We start from the raw sequence: 18549 nt of genomic DNA, 5'->3' as shown, positions 1-18549 counted from the left end.
TGGCTCCAGCAGCTTTGTCCCTTAGGATCCCGTGAGTTCAAAGGCAACACACATTGATAGATTAGGGACAGCCCACGCGAGTCACTTTTGGCAAATGACCCATTAATACCAGGATTGCGGCCCTTTAGTGCTGCATGATCACTGGGTGCCACCCACTTCCTGCTGATGTCTTGCCCAAGGCTCATGGTCCAGCCAAGTCTCCAGCTCAAAACTCTTTCCTCCTGCCGCTGAAGCCCTCTGCTGAGCCCCCTTTTCTCACACTGAGGAGGCGATCACTGGCTTCTGCATGTGCCCAGAAGCAGCCAGTGAGCCCGGGATTGGGAGATACAGACAGCAGCTTTCTCAGGGTAACCTGAAAGCGAATCCAGGGCAGGGAGGAGCTTCTTTTCGGAGCATGTCTCTTCCTAGCACTACCGCAGCAACTGGGACTGAGCAGGCGAAGGTCTGGTCCTGGGAACAGTGAGTAGGCGAGTCTGGCTGGAGAAAAGGGCCCATAAAGAGGCTTTGTGGAAGTTAAAAGTGACAAGAACCAGTTGAGTGGAAAGAGCGTGGACTTTGTGTACAAAAGACCTGGGCTGGCATCCAACACTGTCGCTGTGTCAGGGGTTGAGAGTGCTCCCCAGTATACATGTTCTCCTTTTCCTCCCAGGCAGCAGCTAGACTACTCCCAGCATTCCTTGCAGTGACAGGTGGTCATGTGACAGCTTTCCGAAATTTGAGTGGAATTTGAGTGGAAGTGATGAGGGCCAACTCCAGGCATGGCCCGTAAAAACCTCCCACTTGCGGTTCACTTTTCTCCATCTCCCAACTGAATGGACAGAGCCCCCAGGACTAGAGGGAGACAGCCACAAGAGGGAAGGAGCCTGGGTCCCTGAATCACTGTGTGGAACACTGCCTGCAGACATACACACCAAACTGTGGTGTGAGCAGGAAACAGACTCCTAAACTGTTAAGCTATTAAAATTTGGGGGTTGTTACAGCTGTTAGTTCAACCTGACTAATATAATATAGGCTTTTACTTGCCATGTGACTTTGGATGAGTTTCTTAACCTCCTTAAGCTTAGATTTCCTCATCTGTAAAATGAGAATTAAAAAAAAAAAACAACCTTCCGGAGAATGACCAGGCTAGCACTTGTAAAGTTTCCACAGCAAAGGCTGCATCGTAAATTTGGGAGCCCTGGGCACTTTTGCATTTGTGGGTCCCTTCCCACATTAAAAAAAACTCAAAACAAACCCCATAAAAAATTAGGCTTTAATATTATGTTGGTATAAAGACAAATATATTCCAGGTTGGATTAATCGTTATGTTATTATTGTTTAGGATTTTAATATTTGATTTTATAGTCATTATTACTATATTCATTTTTTCTTCTCATTTTAAGAGAAATTAAAATGAAACATTTTCTGGGGCCCTAAAAGTATTGTGGGCCCCAGGCACTGTGCTTACTGTACCTAATGAAGAAATCGATCCTTCTTACTACAGAGCCTGGCCCCTGATGCACACAGTAAGTGATAACTACTATGGGTATTTAAAAAATAATAATAGGAAGACGGACACATGAACGGCCACAGATGGTTATGAAACCCCTTTCACACCCCTCATGTCCTCCAGTGCTCACATCCATTGTATGAGATGGTTTCATCTATATTTTCCAATGAAGAAAAGCGAGGCTCAGGGAGGTCAGGTGCTATGCTCAAGAGGGGTAAGAACGTCTACCACTCAGCGCTTTCTGCCTGCTGCCTTATGCCAAGCACAAGGCTAGACACCTGTCTTACTTGATCACTTTTAATTTTCACAACCTGTCACGAGATGGGGCTTCTTTCTTATCCCCATTTTACAACTGAATAAAAGAAATCAATATTGAGGACAAGTGGCTGAGTTGAGAACTGAAACCACTTCTGGTGCCAAATGTAATGCTTGTTCTATCAGCCCACCTTTCCATCTCTCGAGAGCTACGTCCTGAGCATTGATAAGTGGCCATGTCTGAGGAGGGTGTCAGCCACCCCAGTACCTCCTTTCACGGAGCAGAGAAGGACCTGCTCAGGGCTGACATCCAAACACATCATGCTAAGGTTACACTTGAGCTTTCTCATTCTCTACCTAAATGTACTCCTTTGAAGGTCTAATTATAGTGACTTTTATTTTCTTGTAAATAATCAGGTCTGTCATAACTGATTTCACTGATCCAAGGCTCCAGGTTGGCAGTCTTGGAGGCCTGAGCCAATGCATCAATTAGGCCAAGTAGGCTGTAAGCAAAAGTTGCACGAAATGGCAGAGAGAGAAAAAAATTAGTCGCAGGCATATAGATGGTGGGGACCAATATGTGCTTTTCCACAACAGTTATATCAACACAAACTCCTAAATGTGGCTCATGGTGTCAATCTCTCGGCAACCGAAGCTAGTAAAACTGGCACAGCCAGCCAGATGCCAGAGAATGAAAACAATCTTTTGAGTGGAGACTCAGTCCTAGAAACTGGTTTTTCTAATATCTTTCGAGTCTAAGGTGACGCCCCCAGGAATCTGCCATGGCTCTTTGTGCTCGTTTTCAGGAAGAAAGACAGGACGCAGGGCTCCCTCCCGTGAAGGGCTCCCACAGTCTTAAGGGCTACGTTTTGAGTGTGGCCGTTCAGCCAGCACTGAGTCATAGATCAAACGTCGTCTCCGGACTTGGGTACGAGTCTCTTTCCACCTGCCTTATCAGTACTGTGACGAAGCAAATCATTTCACCTTCCCCAATTCATCTCGGCCTCCTTAGCTATGAAGTGGTGACAGCCTACAACCCTCGTGAGGCTGAATGATATAATGACTGTGTGTGAAAGCCTGTTGGATAAGTGCTAGTCATCACCATCACGATCAACAGATCAGCACGTACTGAGTTCCGTTTTCAATCCGTGGGGATGGTTTCTTTCTCTCCTCAAATAACTCTACATAGAGACAGTCATGCTTCAAGTCATCGAAGGATGGGAGCCACGATCTACTTGGGACTTCTTTCGTGGGGAGGTGTTTGAAAGTCATCTTGCTAATTAAGCTCGGAAAGTCCCTGTGTCTGATGGGAAGTTTCGAGAAAGGAGTGTCATCCAGGTAAGAACGTGGGGAAATGGAAGGCAGCGCTCATCTACTCCCCAGCCTGCTCACAGGACACTGACATATGCTTTTGGTGACCCCACTTCTGCGGCTGGTGTAACCTCCTGTGGGTCTGGCTAATCTGTGTGAGCAGCGGGGTTAAGAGCACAGACTCTGAAGTCAGGCTGCCTGAGCTTTGAGCCCAGCTCAACTCTTCACTCCCGGTGGGACCTTGGGCAAGTGATCTCATCTTTCTGCGCTTCCGTTTCCTCACCTATAAAATGAAGATAACGACAGTACCTAGCCCTGAGGGTGGTGGTAAGGAATAAGGAGGCGAACACCTGTCAACAGATTGTAACAGGCCAGGTACCCAGGAAGCAATCAGTACCTGTGAATGGTTATATTACAGTCAGTGACCTTCTTTCCCTCTTTCGGCATTTATTAACATGTGTGTTTAAGTTAGCCATCTTCGGATTTCCACCTCAAACCCCTTACTAAGACGGGAATTCTGAGTGCAATCTAAATTGTACTCAGATTCTGATTCAATCAAGATGTTGAATCACTATGTTATACACCTGAAATATAATATTGTAAATCAGCTATACTTCAATGAAAAGAAAAAAGGAAATTCTGTAGTCCCCATAGAAAATCTAAGAACTCCATGATCTAGAACTGAATCTTCAAGAGAGGCCCAGAGCCACCTCCTTCAAAGGAATTCCTTTCTGGGGCAGAGATGTGGGAGAAGGAGTTCCAGGCTGAGAATCAGGGGACCCAAGTCCTAGTAAATGTCATTTTCCCCCTCTGTGGCCTTGGGCAAGTCACTTCCCCTCTCTTGAGTGTAAGTTTTCTTTCTTTTTTTTTTTTTTTGCGGTACGCGGGCCTCGTACTGCTGTGGCCTCTCCCGTTGCAGAGCCCAGGCTCCGGACGCGCAGGCTCAGCGGCCATGGCTCATGGGCCCAGCCGTTCTGCGGCATGTGGGATTTTCCCGGACCGGGGCACGAACCCGTGTCCCCTGCATCGGCAGGCGGACTCGCAACCACTGCGCCACCAGGGAAGCCCTTGAGTGTAAGTCTTCTCAGTTGTAAAATAAAGAGGGCTATTGGCTACGACTCTCAGTTTTTCTTCTGTAAAAAGGGATAATAGGAGAACTATCATACATGTGCTGTGACGTGCGACCCAAACAAAGCATCGCATACTAAAATGGGTGAGGGCCTGACCACGGCCCACAGGCTCTAGGCCATCTGGCTCCTGTCACTCATGGCCCATCTCTCTCCCTCTCACCCATTCTGCTGCACACATTGGTCTCCTTGTTTTGCTTTCGTCCCTCAGCACTACTGCCTTAGGGTCTTTGCCCCAGCTTTGTCCCTCTGCCTAGGGTGCTCTTTTCCCACATAGCCCTATGGCTCACTCCCCTACTTCCTTCAAGTCTTGAATTATTATTTTTTCCATAGCAACTATCACTTTCGAGTATAGTACATGTTTTCCTTACCTGTTACGATTATGGCTTACTCTCGGTCTCACCCCAGACTGGGAATGTAAGGAATCTGTTTGGTTCCTCAAGAGCTGGGAAGACCACCTGGTACATAATAGGTGATCAATAAATATCTGAGGATTCACTGAGTGAATGAATGGAGAGCACTTTGTACACCGAGAAGGGGCTTATTTCCGGCAGCCTTCCTAAGTGTGAAGGGGGCATTCTCACTCCTCACCTGTCTTCTTTCCCTTAATTACCTAGACACCTGGACCTGTTTCCACCGCCCCCCCACCCCCCCCAGCCTGGAAGTGGAGTAAAGCACCTGTTGGCAGGTAACTGTCACTGGTCTATTTCTCGACTTGGTGAAGTTAATCTGTAAACATCGGAGATGCAGTCTCTCTGCCTGTTCTGTCTCTCCCTGATCAGAGGGCAGCAATGGCCTGAGTGTGCATCTTTGCAGACTCGCAGTTTCACTGATGGACACTTTATGGTGTGGGGTGCAGGGCAGGGAGCATTAGAAAGACCTTCTAGTCAGCGACCTAGCTAAGTCATGCCCTCTAGTCTGGTTCTGTAAGGACCAGAGGGGATATATATTTTGATCACACCTGTCTGACTCTGTCTCTCTCGATTGGTCTTGAACCTGGCTAGGTAACAGGGTTGTGTCATTTACTGACCCCTAAAACTCCAACACCAAACATTCCGGATTTTAGCAAGTGAAGCCTTACATTCCCTAGTTCCAGACTGTCTACAGTTCTTGCCATTCTCCTCTGACGTATTAATTTGTGGATGTCCCACTTTACATACAACACTGCAAACTGGGCACAGTTCTGCAATGAGCTTTGTGACCCAGGGGAGAGGGGCTGTTACCAGCTCGCCCATTCCAGACACCATTCTGCTATCAATGCTGTGGAGAGATATCTCTATATCCCTCCTCCCACCACTGGACTCTCCTAGACCTGCAGTCCTTGGACACTTTCCCACCCAGGATCTGTGATGCCTCAGGGCTCCACCCCCAGCTCCCATGGGATGTGATGCTGTTCTGTAAATTGCTAGATTAGGCTCCTTCTTCTTGTCCCCTGAGATCTTCTAGGATACTGTCTCTACCACCCGACAAGTTCACTATCGCTCCCAGATCCATGCTATCCCTGACCACAGCGAAATGACAGTGACCGCTGCCTGAATGCTTGCAAGCGCTCAGGAATGGGGCCCAGCGCCCTCCCTACCTCGTCCTGTTCAATCCTCAAAACAAGCCAACGAGGCAGTCGTTACTATCTCCCATTTTACAGATGAGGAAACTGAGGCTTTTCGAGGTGAAGGGTCTTTATGTGTCACTGTAGCTTGTAAGCAGTAGTGTGAATTCCAAAGCCTAGACTGGATGGCTTCTAGGGCTAGCATTTAGGTCTCCATTTAAGCCACAGAAAAACATGTGGACAGAATGGGGGTGAGCCAGAGACCCCAGGCCCACCCCCAGGAACCTAAGTCCAGACGATTTCACTCAGGTCCGTCGGCATCCTTTGGGGTGGCCATTTAACCTGCAAACTTATCCAAAAGGATCTTCCAACACTTCTCCATCATGTTCCCAAGGAGCTCACGAGTGGTGTTCTCAACACCTTAATGACAACCAGGGATGCCTGATTTGTGGGGTTTTTCCTCGCCTACTGGCTGAAAAGCCATGAAAAAAACCTTACGTTCATCTGGCCCCACCTGATCTGGGCGAACCCACGCTGGATTCCAATGAGCACCACTGTGCCCTCTCTAAGCCCTGGCCAAACAGCCTTGGAAACAGCCCAGGAACCAAGAGATTTAAGGCAGTTAAGATCATCACTAGCTGAGTCCAGGTACAAGGTTAGACCTGGAGTAAGGCATTGCTTACCCACCAGCAAGTCAACGGCAGGGAGGTGAGCATGGCATCGGACAAGGAAGCAAAACAATTCATTTGGCAAGAAGAGGTCTGTCTCAAGGCTCCCGGTTCCCCTTTCCCACTGTAATTCTGGAGCTCTGGGCTGCACTCGGCTGAAACAGCAACCCCTGCTGACTCCTTTCCTGAAGCGTCCAGGCAATAGTGACAGCAAGTCGTCAGGGTACACAGACATTAACAGCCTGCATTTATTAAGCTCTTACTATTTGCCAAGCATCGTGCACAGTGCTGATTTACATGATCCCTTAAAATGCTTTAAAAAAAAAATATATATATATTTTTGCGGTACGTGGGCCTCTCTCTGTTGTGGCCTCTCCCGTTGCGGAGCACAGGCTCCAGACGCGCAGGCTCAGCGGCCATGGCTCACAGGCCCAGCCGCTCCGCGGCATGTGGGATCTTCCCGGACCGGGGCAAGAACTCATGTCCCCTGCATCGGCAGGTGGACTCTCAACCACTGCGCCACCAGGGAAGCCCAACTTTAAAAATATTTTTAGCAAAGAAATACATGCTTATGGTCAAGAAATCAAATACTACAGAGGTTTATAATGAAAATCACCAGCTTATAATACAAACTAGCCATCCCCCCCAAAAAAACACTCCCCAAAGGCAACTCTTTGTTTTCTAGTTCTTTTGGTGATGACTTCTCTAAGTATAGGATTTCTCTTAACCTTCAAAAAGATTGGATGATGTAGATAGAATTATTACCTCTCTTTACAGATGATGAAAGGGTGGCAGAGTGTAGCCTCAGGTCACACAGCTGGAAAGTGATGGAGTCAGGATTCAAACGCACATCTGTCTTACTCCAGGGCCTGCTCTTAAACTTTAGGCTCTGTGGCTGACAGATCTGGAGGCTAGTAAAGGATGTGGCTCAGGTCACTTAGGCCCAGGATGGCTCCTGAGGTCACCTGTTGCCTAAAATCACTCGCAGAGGCTATAACTAAATGACATCACAGGATTACACAGAGGTGAGCTTTCTCTTCTCCTGGGAGGTCTGTTTTCAATTCTTCTTTCTGGTCTCTTTGCGTTTCTCCTCCTGCAGCCACTTCAGGCATCTCTGCCCTTTCTGTTATGATACATCAGCCAACGTGACCTCAGAGGGCGAGTCTCTGGGACCCTTATATTCCTCTCTAGGAACTTCACATCTTCCTGTCTCTCATCCTAGAAGATGGTACTTAGAGCGTTTCTCACCATCTCCACTGGGATGCTGCAAGAAAGACCAGTCCCTTCCAGATTCAGGTTTTATGAAGAAATGGTTTTCCTTTGTTTTGTGCATTTGCAGTGCAAAATGTGATAACATGGACAGTCTTTGTTGATAACTACTGGTTAGGAGCACCAACCCAGACTAGTCAGGTTTCAATCTTAGTAAGGGCACTCGCTCACTAGCTTTGGTAACCTGGCAAGTTATTCCCTTCTCTGTAACTGATTATTCAACTGTAAAACCAGAAGGCGTGTGGTGAGAATTACGGATTATGAACGATAATGACGGGGCTAACAGATGAGAGCTTTGAACTCTGCTGATCAGAACCAGGGCTCCAGACATGTTATTGTTATTTATCAGTACTGTTTTCATTGTTGCCTAGCCCCTTGCAGTTTACCTGAGGTGTCCATATATGTCATATGTGGTCCTCATATCCAAGAGGAGTCAGGGCAGAAATGACCGTGTCTCTTAGGAGTATTTAAAGGTATAACTATTAGTCCCATTTTACAGATGAGCAAGTAAATGGAAAACAAGGTGAGTGACCTGCCCAAGGGGACAGGATGGTTCAGAGTCAGAAGCAGTCATGAAGACCCATTTGAACTCTCTTGCTAGCAAGGCTGGGTGCCTTTGGACAAATCACTGTACCTCTCTAAGCCTCGTTTGAACAATAAGACGGCTGAAGCCAGGCCTCAGTTCCACCACTCTCTAACAGAGAGGCGATTAGCACTGCAGTTGAAAGAAGGTCTCCCGAGTCAGACTCTGGACTTGAATTAGGGGTCTTCCACTTACCACCTGATGACCTTGGGCAAATTACTTAGTCTCCCTGGGCCTCAGTTCCCTCATCTGCAAAATGGGGCTACTAACAGAACCCACCCTAGAAGATAGTTATGGGAACTGAATGAGTAAACTCGTGTAACATCTCAGGACAAGACCTGGCCCATGAAAGCACACAGTGAATGTCAGCTGTTATTCCTGAGCCTTAGGTGGCCATCCCGGCCTCCTGTACCCTGTCAGCCTTATGCCCTGTGTATTGGCACCACAACCTCCCTCCTGACCATGTGGAGCCCACTGCGCAGGGCCTCACCTGTGGTTTCCAGGTTGGGTGGTCTCAGGCAGAAGTGTGAAATTCTCAACTTAAATTCAAAGGCCACCACCAAGTGCTTAACGTTTCAACCTGAATGGAAAAACCTACTTTTCTATTTCTGCCTATAACACTGATGGTAGTGTTTTGCTTTCCTTCTCATATAGTCTGAAAATCCTGAAAAAATGTCAAAAAGAATTCACTGAGTCAAGCATGTGATAGTATTTAAACTCTTAGCAGTGAACTATTTCCTATATTACCAGAAGCATAAAGGGATGATATTTTCAATTACATGACTCAATAAATATGCTCTTCAGGGCCTGATTGATGTTGCTATCATTTGTAGTTAACAGGACAGTGGTTCGTTCATTCCACTGGAAAATATCTGAGCCCACCCTGGAGCCAGGCATGGCCCCATGCTTTGATGATCCAATGACAATAATAGTAGGAGCAGTAGCAACCGCACTCCTACTTACCAATCGCCTATTGTGCTGGATCGCCTCCCTTTGCTCTGCAGATCCACTCTCCACCCTTCTCCACTCTGCTCTGTGACTCCCATGGACTGTTTCAGTGGGGGTCCTCACCCTCTACACCCAGGTGAGTTCTACCACTGAGAGGGACCAGCGTGAGATCAGAGGGTCAAAGGAGAGTGAGGTCCCACCACCACTGTGGGACCCAGAAAAAAAAAAAGAATCTGTGCCTCAGCTTTCCCATCTGCCAAATGGGTCAAATAGTAATACTTACCCCATAAATATGGCTTAAATGAATTAATGGGTTTAGAACAGTGCTGGCCATAGTCGGCACACAGTAAACGTTAGTTCTTACTCCTTATTATCTTATGGGACAGCTACTCTGCTCCAGCTACCCCTCTCTTGAGTTCCAGTGGCCTCTTGCCCCTTCAGTTATAGGGGAGACAAAGCCTTCAGCTGTTGCTAACCCGGGGCTTCCGCAGGTCTTGTTGGCTCTGTTTAACCCTGCCCACCCCACTGTCAGTAGTCCATTCATTAGCTCCCCTTACCTCCTCATTACCTGCTGGGACCCTAACTCAGACACCTGTACATACTGTGTTCTAGGTAGTTTTCATGAACTTTCTCTAATGCTTTGCAACGCCCCTGTGAAAGAAGCATTATTGTGCCCATTTCTAAAGATAGGAAAACTGAGGTTTAAAGTCCACCCAAGCCCCACAGTTAGGAAGTAGTTGAGCTGAGTTTCAGCTTCAGGCGTAGTGTTCATACCCAGGCCCGGCTTTAATGCCCAGTGAAAATGACACAGGCATCCCCGACATCCCCCAAGCTTACAGACAAGAGGTGAGGACAGTCTTGCAGAGATGACGACACTGATAGGAATAAGAACAGTGAACCTGACAAAAAACCAAGGGCATCCGGGATTGGAGTGTTAGTCAGAGATGGCTTCCCAGAGGAGGTGATATTAACCTGACTCATAAAGAGGGGGAGTTACTCTGGAGGGAGAGATACTGGAAGGTGTAAAGGTCCAGAGGGAGGAGAGTCAGAGAGAAGGAGCTTCTTCAGGAGCTGCAAGAGTTCAAAAATCCTGGAGCAGAGAGCTCGAGGGGGAGGTAATGACGGGAGAAGGCTTTGGGCCCTGATGATGAAGAAGCATGGATGCTGAGCTGAGGGGCTGGGACTCAGACGTTTCAGTGCTGATGCTTGAACAGGAGGTGCTCTGCTCATCTGTCCACGATGGCCAGCTCGGTCAGGACAGAACGTCTTTCTATTTCAAACCTATCATGGAGCTCTGCATACAATTGGTGGCTCAGTGAATGAGACTGCAAAGTAACAGAGCGAACTCGAGTGGAGAGCTGTTCCTCTGACTCTGAGCAGACGCTGCCCATGCCCCGCCCACATCCCCCTGCCCTTCCCGCTCCAGTGCATGGTGGCCTGGCTTCCAACTGCCGACACCTGGGTTTTCTCGCTTGGGGGCTCTCCCTGGTTTCAGGCCCACTTTGCTTCCTGGGCGGCAGGCTGGAAGCACAGGAGAATCCGGCCCCTCAGGGAGCAGCCCACAGCCGCGGCTGATGGAAGCTGGTGAGAAAGTACCATACCTGTCTCAGCCAACAGGTGGCCGGAGGTCCCCGTGGGATTAAGTCCCAGCTGCCCACTGTGATAACTTCCTTGAAAATGCTCCATGTCTTGCTACCTTCTCATCCCCGTCTCACTTCCTGGCTCACCCACCAGTTTCCTTCACTTCTCAGATAAACGACGTGCGCCTGGATCTTTGTCTTGGGGTCTGCTTCTGGGGAACCCAGACTAAGACAGTCTGACTCTTGGTTTCACAGAATGAAAGAGCACAGAATAAAGGGTCTTCAGGGATACGCTTTCAGGGGCAGAAAACACAGACTCAATGGCTGGGTAACGGCAGAAGTGGGATTGATTTTACGTGCCGGTTGTGTGCACAAGCAAATCCAGGATCCTGTGTTCTAGCCTCAGCTCTGGATGCAGCATCGTATGCTGGGAAGAATGTGGGCTTTTGAGAGAGGCAGACCTGGGTTTGAGTCCAGGCTGGGCCACACATAGGCAGGTGACCCCTATGGGAAGTTATGTAACACCTCAGTTTGCTCAGCTGGGAAATGGGGGCCACACCTACTGTGCATGGTTGATGATGTTCAAGTGTGAAAATGTAAGTAAAACACTTCATGGAGAGAAACTAGGTGCTTTTCTAGTGTCTTTTAAGGAACTGCTTATTCTATGCGCTAATTGCTGTCCACAGACCTCCAGTCTAGCAATGATCTCATGATACGGGCAACCCTGTGTCTTTGCATATTTGTGCCTCCCAGGGGACTGGAGGCGCCTAAAAGATGGGGGTCACGTTTTACTCAACTTTGCATCCCCTGCATTTAGCACCTCACCTGGCACAGAGCAAGCACTTCATGAATGTTTGTTGAATGAACGATAAAAATGAAAGAATCCCTACCAAAACCATCCACCGCTGACGATGGGTTTTCTGAGCATTTGTTCATTCGTGCAATCTCAGTTCTGAGTCCCCACTATGCACCAGATGCCCTTCTAACAACATAACTGTGGCCACGGAGCCATGTTCCTCCCTCAGGCGGCACCTCACCCTCCGGTGGGGAGAGAGCAGTGATCCTCAAGCCAGGCTGCCCAGCAGACGAATCTGGGAAGCTTTTTTTTTTTTTTTTTTTGCGGTACGCGGGCGTCTCACTGTTGTGGCCTCTCCCGCTGCGGAGCACAGGCTCCGGACGCGCAGGCTCAGCGGCCATGGCTCACGGGCCCAGCCACTCGGCGGCATGTGGGATCTTCCCAGACCGGGGCACGAACCCGTGTCCCCTGCATCGGCAGACGGACTCTCAACCACTGCGCCACCAGGGAAGCCCTGGGAAGCTTTTAAAATGAGCATGTCCCTAGACTCCAGAGATTCTAATTGAATTATTTGGGGGTAGGGCTGGGCAGTGGGATTTTTAAAAAACTTCTCAGGTGAATATACTGTGCTGCTGGGCTGTGCACCAGACAGATCAAGTGAAGAAAAAGTAAGATCCTTTCAGAGAGTGAAGAAGGCCGAGATGAAGATAAAACAGAGGATGTGACTTAGCCAGTGGCTCTCAGTAGAGGGGGGGGGAAGGATGGGACAATTCTGCCCCCATGGAGACATCTGGCAATATCTGGAGATGTTTTTGGAGGGAACTGGAGGGAAGGCGCTACCGGCATCTGGCGGGTCGAGGCCAGGGATGCTTCTGGGCACCCTGTGATGCACGGAACAGCCCTGCACAACAAAGACTCAGCCATCCCCAAGTGTCAGCAGTGGTGAGATCGAGAAATCCTGGTCTGGAGGAACGGGGAGTAGGGACCGCTCCAGGGAAGGCCTCCCCGTGGAGGTGACAGGAGGGCCGAGACCGAGCTCCAGCGCAAGTCCCTGGAGGAAGTGACGCGGAGCGCTGAGTGTGAGGTGGGCCCAGAGCCACCGTTACAGCTTCACACAGAAAGACGCCAGATGGTTAAACCGCCAAGTCTGGCTCACGCCACCTACTAACCTAAGAGCGCTCCCACCTCTGCTCCGGGTGCCATTTGGGGGTTGCTTGCTGGGCGGGGAGGGGGAAGGGAGAGGGAAATCCGGTGGCTGTGCTTGGCTGCTTTCACTTTTAAGTGCCCACAGCCCTGAGTCCCCACCCCCTTCTTCCCAGGCTCAGAACCGGAAAGGGGGAAGGAGAGGGCGTTCATACGGGCTGACCACTCAGAGTCCCGCCACCACCTGCAGGCTCACTTTGTCCTCTTCTCCTAAAGCATCTCCCGCTGCCACCCCCTGGTCCCCAAAAGCTCTAACTGGAGGGGAAGGGAGATTGCTTTGGAGACATGCTGCCAGCCTCCTGCAGCCCTGGAAGAAGTGATTTCCCAAGAGAAACAAGGATCCCCAGAGCCGTAAATAAACATGGCATTCCAGCGGCCGAGGGCTGGGAGGGCAGCCCGGCCAGCTCTGCCCCCCTCACCCTCACCGAGACGGCATTAACTTTTCCAGCAGGCGATGGGCCCCGAGAACCTGCCAGACCCCGTCCACCCGCCACGAGCTGCCCTTCTCTTTCCCTTTCTCGTTTCTTCCCTGTAAATCAGCCCCAGGCCCATTGCCTTGGGAGCTGCACACAGCAGCCTGCTTGCTCAACACCACGTGGGCTTTCCAAGGAACCGTCATACCAGTTCCGTGGGCAATTTCGCTGGAGAGACGAGTGCTTTTGTACAAGGCTTCCAGAAAGATCTGAGTCAACAGGCTCCTCTGAGGCAGCTGGGTGTCAGCAGGCCTCTGACAAGCAGCCCAACCTGCAGAAGTCCTGCCAGCCTGGAGCGGACAGAGCGAACCCAGCCAACAGACCACTGGGAGGAAAAGTCACTCCAAGCCCGTGAGGCCACGTCCACTTTACAAGCGGGGACACTGAAGCCAGAGAGGGGGCGAAGGACGCCCTCCAAGTCAGCAGGCAGTGGGTGGATGAGCTGGGAGACCCCAGGCCTCCTGACCCCCGCCTGTGTATAGAATTTCTTTCAGGACACATACTTATTCCAGAAGAGTGGAAAAGTTCCACGTCGACTCATTCAAACGGAAAGACAGAGATTGCCCAGAACTGGCAGCCATCTTCCTCCAAACGCGCATCTGGGGTCAGGAGGGCGCTACTGAGCACCTCTGCTTCCCTAGTCTACAGAGTTCTCATCTGAGCTGAAAACATTCCCCTGTGCTCCCAGAGTCCCCAGATGGAAGCCCCATGTCAAAATCCTGCTCATGAGGAAAGCTGTCAGACCCAACTTACGAAACTCCATCTCACAGGAAAGGGCATTATGGGAACTTTGCAGGAATACATTTAATTAAGTAATTATTTTACTAAAAATGATAATTTGCCCACTATGCCCTGAGAGTTTTATTCCAGATAGCCAGAATGAAGTAGCTAATTTGCAATAAATACACCCTCTCTGCAAACCCAGGAGCAGGAATTTTTCTGTGTGTTGTTATTTTCAACAAACACCACACAAACGTATAGTCTTTTCATTCGTTGAAAGCCTTGGTTTACAGAGTTGGAGGTCTACAGCACGGAACTTACAAAACAGACCATCAGACTTAACATTTTTTTTTTTTTTTTTTTTTTTGCGGTACGCGGGCCTCTCACTGTTGTGGCCTCTCCCGTTGTGGAGCACAGGCTCCGGACGTGCAGGCCCAGCGGCCGTGGCTCACGGGCCCAGCCACTCCGCGGCATGTGGGATCTTCCTGGACCGGGGCCCGAACCCGCGTCCCCTGCATCGGCAGGCGGACTCTCAACCACTGCACCACCAGGGAAGCCCTTAACGTATGCTTTCTGCGTTAAAGTTGGATACAAATACCTTTGCATTGGCAAACAAAAGACTCACAAATATTAAACTTTCCAGCTGTGCTGTTTTAGCTCTGTTTGTGTGTGTGCGTGCACCTGTCTACACATGATATAACTTCCAGTTGTAGGTTTTTGTTTTGTTTTTATAAGTCTTTCAGGCAAACCTCCCACATGGTTTTGAAAGGAGGAAACAAAACAAAACAAAACACATTCTTTGTTCTTTAGCTCCTGGATTTTAATAGGATTTTCATTCCCCCTCCCCCTTGGGAAAAGACTCTGCTCTTAAGTGACCACCAGCTATTCTCATGACTAACGCAAGCATTCACTGTTAACCTGCATTTAGGGTTACCGAGAGCATGTGGTGCAAAGATGTTTCATCCGTTGCCAGAACAAATGACCGAGTGCCAAATCTCCAACAGCTTGCCTCCTGGATGAGGGTCACTGTGGGTCCATTGGTGCTGCCTGCCTCAGGAATTCCACAAATATTTACTGAGCACAAGGGGTGGCCACAACAGCCCGGGGGCTCACTGTGCTGTCTCCCTCCCACTGTTTTTGCAGAAGCCAAGGGTTGCAGGCCCAGCACCGGCTTCATCCATGGGCGTCTAGCAGAGCAGAAAAGCTGGCGGCCACCATGACCCTGGTAACCGGTACCATGTGAACCCAGGACAGGGGAAGAGGGCAGCATGGGATGGGGCTGGGATGAAAGGGACCTAATGGTGACTAGTGTCGTCTGTCGTCAAGGTCACCTGAACTGCAAGATAGACAGACTCTAGCTGTACCAGACCAGCTAGGAAAAACCAGAAGCATTTTCTTTTTCTCTAAAGTAAATGCAATTGCTGTTATTCGTGCAAAGCAAAGGCAGAGGGTTGGTGGCATGCAGGTGGATGGGACTCTTCCAGAAGCTTGGAAAGAAGAAGCTGACTACACCTCAGGGTCCAGCGGGGTCACTGAGACTGAGAGTTTCTCATAATCAGAAAGACTGGGCACTGGCCTGCTCCCTCCTCGATGACCAGCACCACCACAACCAAGGCCTCTACTTCGTGGAGATAATCAAGTCACACCAGTATATTCTGGGCACCAAACCAGCTACAATATGTGAAGTTCACCAAAATGATATTTAATAGACTTCTTTGGATTTATATCTCTTCCACCTGTACCCCCCATCCCCCAGTATGAAATGATTAGCTTGGTCAGAGAACTCGGCATGAAATTCTAATACTGCAAATCAAACAAGAAAATAGTGAAGCCCAAGCGAAAAGCACAGGGCTCTAGCCCGGTTCCCATTGCTAGTACTTGACATCGTGTGTGTCCTTTACCTTCTGTGATGGAGGGGAGGCTGGCTGCAGCCTTCACCACCTCCCCAGTCCCCCCCAAAACCTAGGAGTTGGGTGGGGAGAAGAACCTGTCAGCTCTCCTGCCCTGGGCGCTCTGGGGGGGTGGAAAGGCATATGGGCAAGGTGTTAAGAGCTTAGAGAGGCGAAACACTGTATCCTTTTTTTTCTTTGGCTGCACCACAGGTCATGCAGGGTTTTAGTTCCCCGACCAGGGATAGAACCTGGGATAGGACCTGTGCATGCTGCAGTGGAAGCGCGGGGCCCTAACCACTAGACCACCAGGGAATTCCCAAAACACTGCATCCTTAACATTCCCGAATGTAAGTGTAGAGAGAGGCGCACTTTTTGCACCACTGATGCAGTTTGTTGTCCTGGAGCCAGCTTAGATATTGAAACCTTTTATAGTAGCAGAGGGGCCTTGGGCCTTTCACGCCCCAGGGAGAGCCTGGGTTTCCTCTCCTATAAAACCTCAGAGGGTTGGACTAGGTGATCTTGGAGGTTGACAATAATATTGGTTGGCTGACTGTTCAAGACAGGAACTATGCAAAGGTGATAACCAACAAACGCTTGGCTGGTTAATTATGGGATACGTTGGTTGAAGAGGGTCCTTATTTTCCGAGTAGAGCTCAGGGGCCACGTGCAATGTTTTCAGAGTTAAGATTCAAACACAGGACCATTCCTGGGCAGGGTGCTGGGATCAAGGTTCTTAAGTTACTTTGCAAGGTCATTTAAAAAATGTAGAAAGTTCCATAGAGAAAGAAACATATCTAGACTGAAGCAGCATCTTGTTCACCACTGTAGCATTTAGCAGGGTGCCTGTAGTAGGAGGTGGAACACTTCTTGTATGAATCAACAAAGTGTCCAACACTCAGAACACTTCTGACACTCCCTCCACCCCCGGAATGTATAGGCATAGCTGAATCCACAAAAACCTTTCAACTACTTACCTTAATGACACTAGTATTTAATCCCTGGCCTTTTCTGCATCCCCTACATACTCCCAACCTCACAAATCAAGTGTTGGGTTTAGAATCAGCTAGACCTGCCAGGGAAGCCGAGCTCTGCCCCTTCCTAGCTGTGTTCCTTCACCTCGCTGAGCCTCAGTTTCCTCATTTATTACATGCAAATAATCAGGCCTCTCTCAGGAGGAAAGGAACGGTCAGGCCGTCCGAGGGCAGGTGGGTGGAATATATAAATGAATCCACTAGTGCTGAGACTCCACCTGGCACAGTGCACACTTGCTTGTGGTCAATACCAGCCATTAGAGTTACTCCTGTGCTCAGCGTCATTGGTGCTTGGCAGTGATTAGGGCCTCATAAAATTTTAATTTCCTTTATGGCTGCTCGAGGCAGGACCAAACTGGAATGGTACTCTACAAAATGTAAGAAAGGTAAAAATGCTGCAAAAAATTAACTTGCACATTTGATGGTCTTTCGGATCCTCAGGACCCCTTCCCCACATACCACTGGGCAGGACAACTGGACACTGTCCTTAGAGCAAAAAGTGACGCTGGACTAAGTGGCAGGAAGTTTTATTCAGATCTGGGCTTTGCCACTGGTCCTCTTCACTCCCTGAGACTCAGCGAGGCCGAGAAGCAGCACAGTCCGTCAGCCCAGGATGTGGCTGGATACAGAGACATGTCCTACTCGACAGACATCCACGTGCTCCACCACGTTTTTCCAGGCTCCTTGCCATTAGGCTGGGTCATGTGAGCAGAAGTGACATGTTTAAAGAGTGTGTATGTGACCCTTTGATTTTGTTTTCCTCTTTAGCAGCCTGAAAGCCGATTCTTTGAAATGACGTGGCTAAAAAGTTTAGCCTGGGGACTTCCCTGGTGGAGCAGTGGATAAGACTCCGCGATCCCAGTGCAGGGGGCCCGGGTTCTATCCCTGGTCAGGGAACTAGATCCCGTATGCATGCCACAACTAAGAGTTCACATGCCACAACTAAGGAGCCCGCAAGACACAACTAAGACCCGGTGCAACCAAATAAATAAATAAATATTTTAAAAAAATTTAGCCTGCCTGGATCCTTAAGTCATAGCTACCTTGAAGAGCTCTTGTCCTTCAGTGAATTTCATGAAAGTAAAAAATAATCCTTGCTTGGTTAAGCCACTAGGATATCAGGGTTTACTTGTCACTGCATCATAGCTTAGCCTAAGCTGACTACTCATACATCTTATTCAGTGCCTGTTCCAGAGGGTTTATGCATGTTTGTCACAGAATAGCCAGTTATTCTCTATTCCACACACACACACACACACACACGATTGTAATCTCATAGTCAATTGGCCATCTCTCTTGTGACAAGTTTTTTTTTTCTTTCCGCCCCAGAGGAAAAGTATTTGGCGCCAAAACTGTAAGAGGACAAGTATCTTGAGAATAAGAAGCTGTATTAGTGCCAGGAAGCACCTTCTAAGGGAAAGAGAAAAGATGCCTTTGTTACTCATTCTAGCCATGCAACCTTTTACATCAAAATAGTAAACTCTGTATCCCACTCACTAAAGCACTTAACACAGAGTTTTAATAACCTTTAACTTACATGCCAGCTCTGCAATGTGGCAAGTACTGGGCTCTGATGTCACTTGGGCCTGCCTTTAAATCCAGTTAATTTCATAAAGCCTCAATTTCCTCATATGTAGAATGGGTATAAAAATTTCTAC

The 18549-nt window shown here is 48.9% G+C and overlaps 1 protein-coding gene across 1 annotated transcript in view; it reads right to left on the bottom strand.

Moving 5' to 3' along the window:
* The window catches only part of ZHX2 (zinc fingers and homeoboxes 2), a 172975-nt gene that overhangs the window by 140569 nt on the left and 13857 nt on the right, over positions 1-18549 (bottom strand). The window lies entirely within an intron of this gene.

This window comes from Orcinus orca, chromosome 17, assembly GCF_937001465.1.
Source record: "Orcinus orca chromosome 17, mOrcOrc1.1, whole genome shotgun sequence".
Classification (NCBI taxonomy): domain Eukaryota; kingdom Metazoa; phylum Chordata; class Mammalia; order Artiodactyla; family Delphinidae; genus Orcinus; species Orcinus orca.
Note: the sequence above shows the minus strand (reverse complement) of the source record. Positions and strands in the feature narration are given on the sequence as shown.